The sequence below is a fragment of the Sinocyclocheilus grahami genome, unplaced genomic scaffold (genome assembly GCF_001515645.1).
Source record: "Sinocyclocheilus grahami isolate Dianchi unplaced genomic scaffold, SAMN03320097.WGS_v1.1 scaffold13.1, whole genome shotgun sequence".
Lineage (NCBI taxonomy): Eukaryota > Metazoa > Chordata > Actinopteri > Cypriniformes > Cyprinidae > Sinocyclocheilus > Sinocyclocheilus grahami.
Window position 1 is genome coordinate 1,970,425 of NW_015505192.1, and position 7,350 is coordinate 1,977,774.

Sequence of the window (7,350 nt, forward strand, 5' to 3'; positions counted from 1 at the left end):
TAAAACTTTTTAAATGTATGTATTTAGGGGCAGAGTGCAAGTATATGTGCCTAACAAACTTCTGTATTTTTAGCTAAGCAGAATTATGAATAATTCTATTTTGGTGTCAGCCAATACCCATGATGTAGGCATTTAAATGAACTGTAATTTTTGTTGACTGGATTTAGAAGTAAAAAAAATCTGGCTTTGTTCAAAGTTTGTTGAAAGTATCATATTGTAAATATCTTGTAACCGAATGAGTGTATTGGTACACCCCCTAATCATTTTTCAGGGTGAATTTATTTTTGAAAGTCAGTTTCTATAATGACATATACTGTCTTGGATACTATCTTAAGTATTATGTATTGTATAAACCTACAATATTTAAAACACCTGTGACAACTTGCCCCATGCTGACATTTGTGAAAATAGCTTTGATGTAGTTTAACCTTTTAGATAAAATCTAGTTTAGTTTGCAGGACAAAATGTACAAAACTATTCTGTTTAAAATCTAAATCCTCATACATACCCTCATGCAAGTTTTAAAAAAAATTAACAAATTAAATGACATTTAATTTAATTTCATTTAAAAACGAAGTTAAAAATCCCAGATTTTCAATGCGATCTTTTCATTTTCTCTCAAAGACCAAATCATTAGGCCTCTGACCCCCTGCAGTGCCTGTGTACTCAAAGGGTCCCTCCTTACCTGGATTTATGATGAGGAACCCCAAACAGCAGGAGGTTTCAGAAGCAGTAGTCCGGTGGCTGGCGGAGACTCCAGCAGGGCAGTAAGTGAACCCAGCAGTGCCACTGTTGTTTCCTGCCACCCCTCCAGCCCCCTTCATTTCTCTCCACCGGGCAGCACACACAGGAAATGTCTTTTCTGTTCCCCGTAAAGGCAAGCTTCTAGTGACCTTGCTGTTGCCAAGGTAACACATCTGCCATGCATTTTCACGTAATTTGGCATCCCATTTAAAAGCATCTTTTGGGGTTCTTAAGATCATTTTGAATTGTTCATAATGAGACTTGGCCAATATTTTTATTGTCAGTAAATACCTAATTTAGTTAAACCCACTAAATTTGTAATCGACTATGGCTCTTTCATACACACACCATGGCTCTTTAATAAAGGCATTTTCCTTTCCGTGAGAAGCTAAACGTCAGCGTTACAGTCAGTATCATCAGAGGAACAGATTGTGTTTCTTTCTCCATGTGTTTGTTAAACATTTGGACCCTGTTCCCTCTCCATATGATGTGAGTCTCTCTATAGAAGGCTAAAGGAAACCAGGTGTGGACAAGCTGAACTCCAGAGGTCAGGAGTGGAAATGTGCAACACAAAGTTTTATGCACTGTTTTCACTCACGGGCTTCTAAGGAATGCTAATCAAATGCAGCATACTGAACCGGTTCATAACACTTTCGAAGAACCAGCAATGCAACACATCTGCTCCCAACAAACAAACAGAAACCTTTGTGGAAGATAAATTCTTTGTGGAAAAGCTCTAGTTGTCAAGACAGGCAGGACGGGAATGTGATTTGAAGAGAGAGAGAGAGAGAGAGAGAGAGAGAGAGGAAGAGCCTGACAGAGATGTTGTCTGCTGGAGAGACCATTTGCTCAATCCTCTCATAATTCCTGGATTTCTGCAAGGCCAGTCTGGTTGTATTGCAGACCAAATGGGAAAGAGCCTTCTGGGAAGGTCATACTATTTTTAAAACAATCAGAATGTGTTTGTGTATACTGTATACAGCTCAGTATACTTTTGCATGTCCCTTTTATCTCCTAAAAAATTATTCTTGCAGAATTTATACAAATATAAGACAAAATATATTTTATTATAATAAATTATATAATATTTTAGATTACATTTTTGAAAATATTTACAATACTCAGTTGAAAATGTGTATGTTTCGATTTTCCACAAAATAAAATAATAAAAAATTGCGCCAGTCATCCTGTTAACAAATGTTTACATCCCTTTGTTTCTTAATATAGTTCTTGAGAATCAATGAATGTTTACACATACACACAATAAAAGTTTGGGGTCAGTAAGATTTTTTAAATATTTTTGTCTCTTATGCTCACCATGGTTGCATTTATTTGATCAAAAATACATTAAAAAAAATAATAGTAATATAGTGAAATATTATTACAATTTAAAATATCTGTCCTCTATTTTAATATATTTTAAAATGTAATTTATTCTTGTGATGCAAAGCTGAATTTTCAGCATCATTTCTCTTCAGTGTCACATGATCCTTCAGAAATCCTCCTAACATGTTGATTTACTGCTCAAGAAACACTCTTATTATTAATATTGTCAAATTAAAAACGGCTTCTTGATATTTTTTGTGTTATATTTTTTCTTTGATGAATAGAAAGTTCGAAAGAAAGAGAAATCTTGTGTAACATTATACATCACTTTTAATGTACCCTGGGTGAATAAAAGTATTAATTTCTTCACAAAAAAATAAAAAATAAAAATGCCAATGACTCCCAGCTTTCGAATGGTAGTATGTATATATATACATATTTTTATAAAATGAAGATTAAACCATGTGATATTCATTGAATACCATTTCAACAGCACTACTTTAAGGCCAAATTGGATAATTTACTTTTTTTACATCTTTTGAACTCCAAATTCCTCCATCAGATTTATGCGTTAAACCAGATCAGGTTGTTTATGAAATAATTTTAAGTTGCATAGCATGCCTGTCCTGATCCTAACATGTTGATTTACTGCTCAAGAAACACTCTTATTATTAATATTGTCAAATTAAAAACAGCTTCTTGATATTTTTTGTGTTATATTTTTTCTTTGATGAATAGAAAGTTCGAAAGAAAGAGAAATCTTGTGTAACATTATACATCACTTTTGATCAATTTAATGTGCCCTGGCTGAATAAAAGTATTAATTTCTTCACAAAAAAATAAAAAATAAAAATGCCAATGACTCCCAGCTTTCGAATGGTAGTATGTATATATATACATATTTTTATAAAATGAAGATTAAACCATGTGATATTCATTGAATACCATTTCAACAGCACTACTTTAAGGCCAAATTGGATAATTTACTTTTTTTACATCTTTTGAACTCCAAATTCCTCCATCAGATTTATGCGTTAAACCAGATCAGGTTGTTTATGAAATAATTTTAAGTTGCATAGCATGCCTGTCCTGAAAGCCAGGGGATTTCACAGAGATTCAATAGAGGAATCCCTGTCTCAAAGCTCATCTCTTTCTTGAAAGCCCTATCAGTCATTTACAATTGAGATGCAGGTGATGGGCCGACGTTTCTATCGGACAGATGTGCCCGCAGCCCTTTAGTTCACCAGGGCTGTTCTAACTGTTGGATCACAGAGCCCTCTGTTTTCATATTTATGAAAACACATGCATCATAACGTACATTATTAATGCATCATAAAGGCTACAAAGAAAAGGGTTACCCAAAATATTTGTTAAAAATCAAAACGGTGACGAATTGTGGTAGTAACTTGTGTAGTTATACTGATCTGCATGCTCAGAATCGATTCTGATAGCCTTGTGCCAACTCAGAGGTGTTTAATTGCTTCCCTCCAACACGGTGAATACACACAAGCGTGTAATTTCAGAGCAGAAGTGAGACGGTTACTGAGATTAACTGTGCAGTTAGTTCAAACTGCACTGTGATCAGTTTAGGCCTATGTAAGAGTTAAATAACAGTCATCAGAGAAAACCGGGGCAATACTACTAAGCAAAAAGCAATTGAAACCTACATTTAGAAGTGAATTTGGCCTACTATGATGAGGTTCTATCAGCAGTGTGGTCAGTTTTTATGCTAGAGGAGGTCTGCCGCAACACATTTGCAGATGGGCGTTATATAAATCATAGAAATAAATATATAAATGTGGATGTGTAATTGCAGGGCTGGTGTAATTTTGACTACTAATAATGTAGTTTAAAGGCTTGAAATAAACATTTTCGCCTAATAAAGGCTTGCCATTATGTGACATTATCTCTCTTATCTTTAACGTCCTCCGTGAAAATGAATTTACAGTCTAATTACAGAACACGGCACGTGTGGAAGGGACACAAATGAGCCATCATTAAGAAATGACAGAAAACTGCCATTTTGTAATTGAAGTATAGGTCAGAATCAATATTTAGAAGTCCCAGTAGGTTACAGAGTGACACAGGAACGAGTACAGAAAATTATGGTGTTGAACAGAATTTATTAAAATAGAAAAGTTTTAAACTGTGTAAAATTTTTTCAATATTAATATATTACATTAATGTATAAAGTATAATTAGCTGAACAAATTGCAGTTAACTATAGCTAAACAAATGATTATTAACTAAATTTATTATTAAAACAATATTAAATATATATTATATGTATATATTAAATAGTTATTTTAAATTGTAATAATTTTTCACAATATGAATAATTTCATTATATATAATATATTTAATATATATAATAAATGCAATTTATAACATTAAACATTGGTCACAAACTGATCATAGCCAAATGCTCCACAAATCTTAATGAAAGTATTAAAATGAATATTTATGATTTAGATGCCCAGATTTTTATAATTAGAATGTCCTTAAGGGATGTAATATTTCAACAACGAAACTCGTCGTGCAGCGCGCTGTAAATAATGCATACAAAGTAATATAATGATTTGCTCAAAGCTAATTTTAAAAAGCCCATGAATCAGTTCATAGAGCAATACACACTGACATTTACTCTGCGCTCATTCAGCTCCCTGCCTCCAAAAGCTCCAGCACCAGAATGGGCCGTTCATACAGAGCTTTGCTATTAAACCCAGCTCTAATAGGCTTTCTCGCCACGCTGTATCTTCTTCCTCCCTCCGAGCACCTCCGTATAGCAAAACTCGCGCTGTCTATGTTGTCCCCTGCCCCACCCTATCTCAGCTTTTACCTCCGGCCTGTTAAAAATGATATCAGCTCGTGGAGGGCGAGCATTAGCATTTGCATTTTATTGGAGGCATGGAGATTTAGAGCAGTGGATACATCAGCTCTGAGCAGACAGAATTAGTTAACAATGCATTATCTGCCTTTTATGGCGGCCATAATTCTCTCACTCCCCCGACTAGGGGAAGAGATGGGGGTGGAGGAGGACTGGACGTAACGCCAGACTGCTCACTCCACGTGAGGGGGGATGGGGCTGCTGGGAGAGGTTGGGCTTTGTTTCTGGATGCTTTGCTGCACATTGAACGCAAAGAGCATCGCCGCGGCATTACGGTTCACGATTCGAACAACTACCCAATAGAGGGCCGATAAGTGTCTCGAAAGGTCACGTCTAACGATGTGACCTTGCGTTCTTAATGACGCTGCACATAATCTTGCACTAAAATTCAGCAGAATCGTGGTGTAATTGCACTTGCGTGTGCGTTTAGGTTTTTTAGGTTCGGAAAGGGATTCGGAAAACCGTCACATATCGTACTTATGAGGCCTACTGATGAAGCTGAATGCTGATCCAAAGGAAGTGACGGTGCTCAAATGCATGTGTGTGTGTGCGTGTGTGTGTTCTGGCGGTTTGAATGGTGGTGCAGTGTGGATTGGACACTGCTGCAGTCTTCCCCTCCCAAACTCCAGCCCTCGACCACAGCTGTTCAGTGGTCCCCTTGACAGCCATCTATTAGAGCTTATGCGCAGCAAAAACCCATCAGACCACATGCATCCCAGAAATCATGCACACAGACTCTATTCGCCGCTTGCTGACTTTTTTCGCTTCAGCAAACATATTCAAAGCGTGCACTCTTTGCTTATTGGTAAAAACATCGCTCAGGAAAGGCAAACCCCAACGTTCGGCTCGTAGTTCAACATTGTGGCTTTCACCATGGGGATTATGACTTTAAAGAAATAGTTTGTCCAAAAGTTAAAATTCTGTGATCATTTACTCACCCTTAGGTCATTCCAAACCTGTATGACTTTCTTCGGTGAAACAAAGAGATATTTTGAAGAAATAAATACAGAAAGAAAGTCATACACTAAATGTAATGTCATGAACAGTTTTTTTTTCAGCGATGCCATAACCATTCAGTGAACAGTTTTTAAAAGAACATTTTAATAATCTAAAGAATATTTTGTGTATTGGAAAGGATCCATGAATGATTCTTCATGTCAATAAAGACCTTCGGTTTTAATAATGTAGAACCACGATTATTGGTTCCCCCGGACAATTTGTCTGTGAAAAATTCTTAAAAGAAGCACTTTTTCTTAGTGTGAAGAACATTCTAATAATCTAAAGCACTTTTGTGGATTAGAAGGGTTCTGTTTATGAAAGGTTCTTCGTGGAACCATCATTGCCAATAAAGAATCTGTTGTTTTAAAAGAATCTTTCAGTAATCAGTTCTTAAAATTGTAAAAAAAAAATTCTTAGTGTGAAGGACATTTTAATAATCTACAGAACCTTTTTCCACTTTAAAGAACCTTTTGTGCAATGGAAAGGTTCCATGCTCTTAAAAATAATGTTTTTTATTGGTTCCATAAAGAACCTTCAATATCTATGGAACCTTTCCATTGGACAAAAGGTCCTAGAGTGGAAAATTTTTCTTTAGAATAAAATGTTCTTCACAATAAGAAAATAATGGTTCTTTTAAGAACTGATCACTGAAAGGTTCTTTGGGGAACCAAAAAAACTGCAAAAACCCACTTTTTATATGGATGTTAAGGAACCATCAATGCCAGTCAAGAACCTTTCATTTAAGAACATACAGGTTTGATTATAGATTTTTTTTTATTTTTGGTCAAACTATTAATTTAACACACTAATCCTAATGCATTTCAACAGTCATTTTGTTCCCGTTTTCAAATGTGTCCACATATTCTACACTCCGTCTCTCCTGATCTTACATTCCTCGAGTCCTGGTGGAGCAGAGCGAGTGTGACAGCTCTCCAGCATTCAATAAAGCATAAATGCAGCCTCTCAGCTATCTGCTGAGACTTCTGCTGCCCAGGGCTGAAAATTTACTAGAGACCTCTGCATTCCATTTCAGAGCTCAACCGCTTCCCCCATTTACCCTTTGGGAAATTCCACTGCCACTGAGGTAGTCGAGAAAACGGCATTACAGGGAGGTGTTACAGCTCGGACGTTAGACTCTTAGGCCATGAAGGAGCTACAAGCCACATTCACAATAGAAACATTAGAAAATAGTGAACTGAAAGCCTATATAATGAGGCTAAAAAATCCGCAGGGCTTGGCTATTGTCGTCATCCATAAGATAGGACTGCGATATTGAATATCTGTGAAATTGAGCAAGAGTGGACTATGGAAAAAATGTATGGCATTCATGTTCTGCATGGGGAAGTTGCATGAAGCGGAGTAAAACTGGCATTAAAGGCACAATATGTAATTTT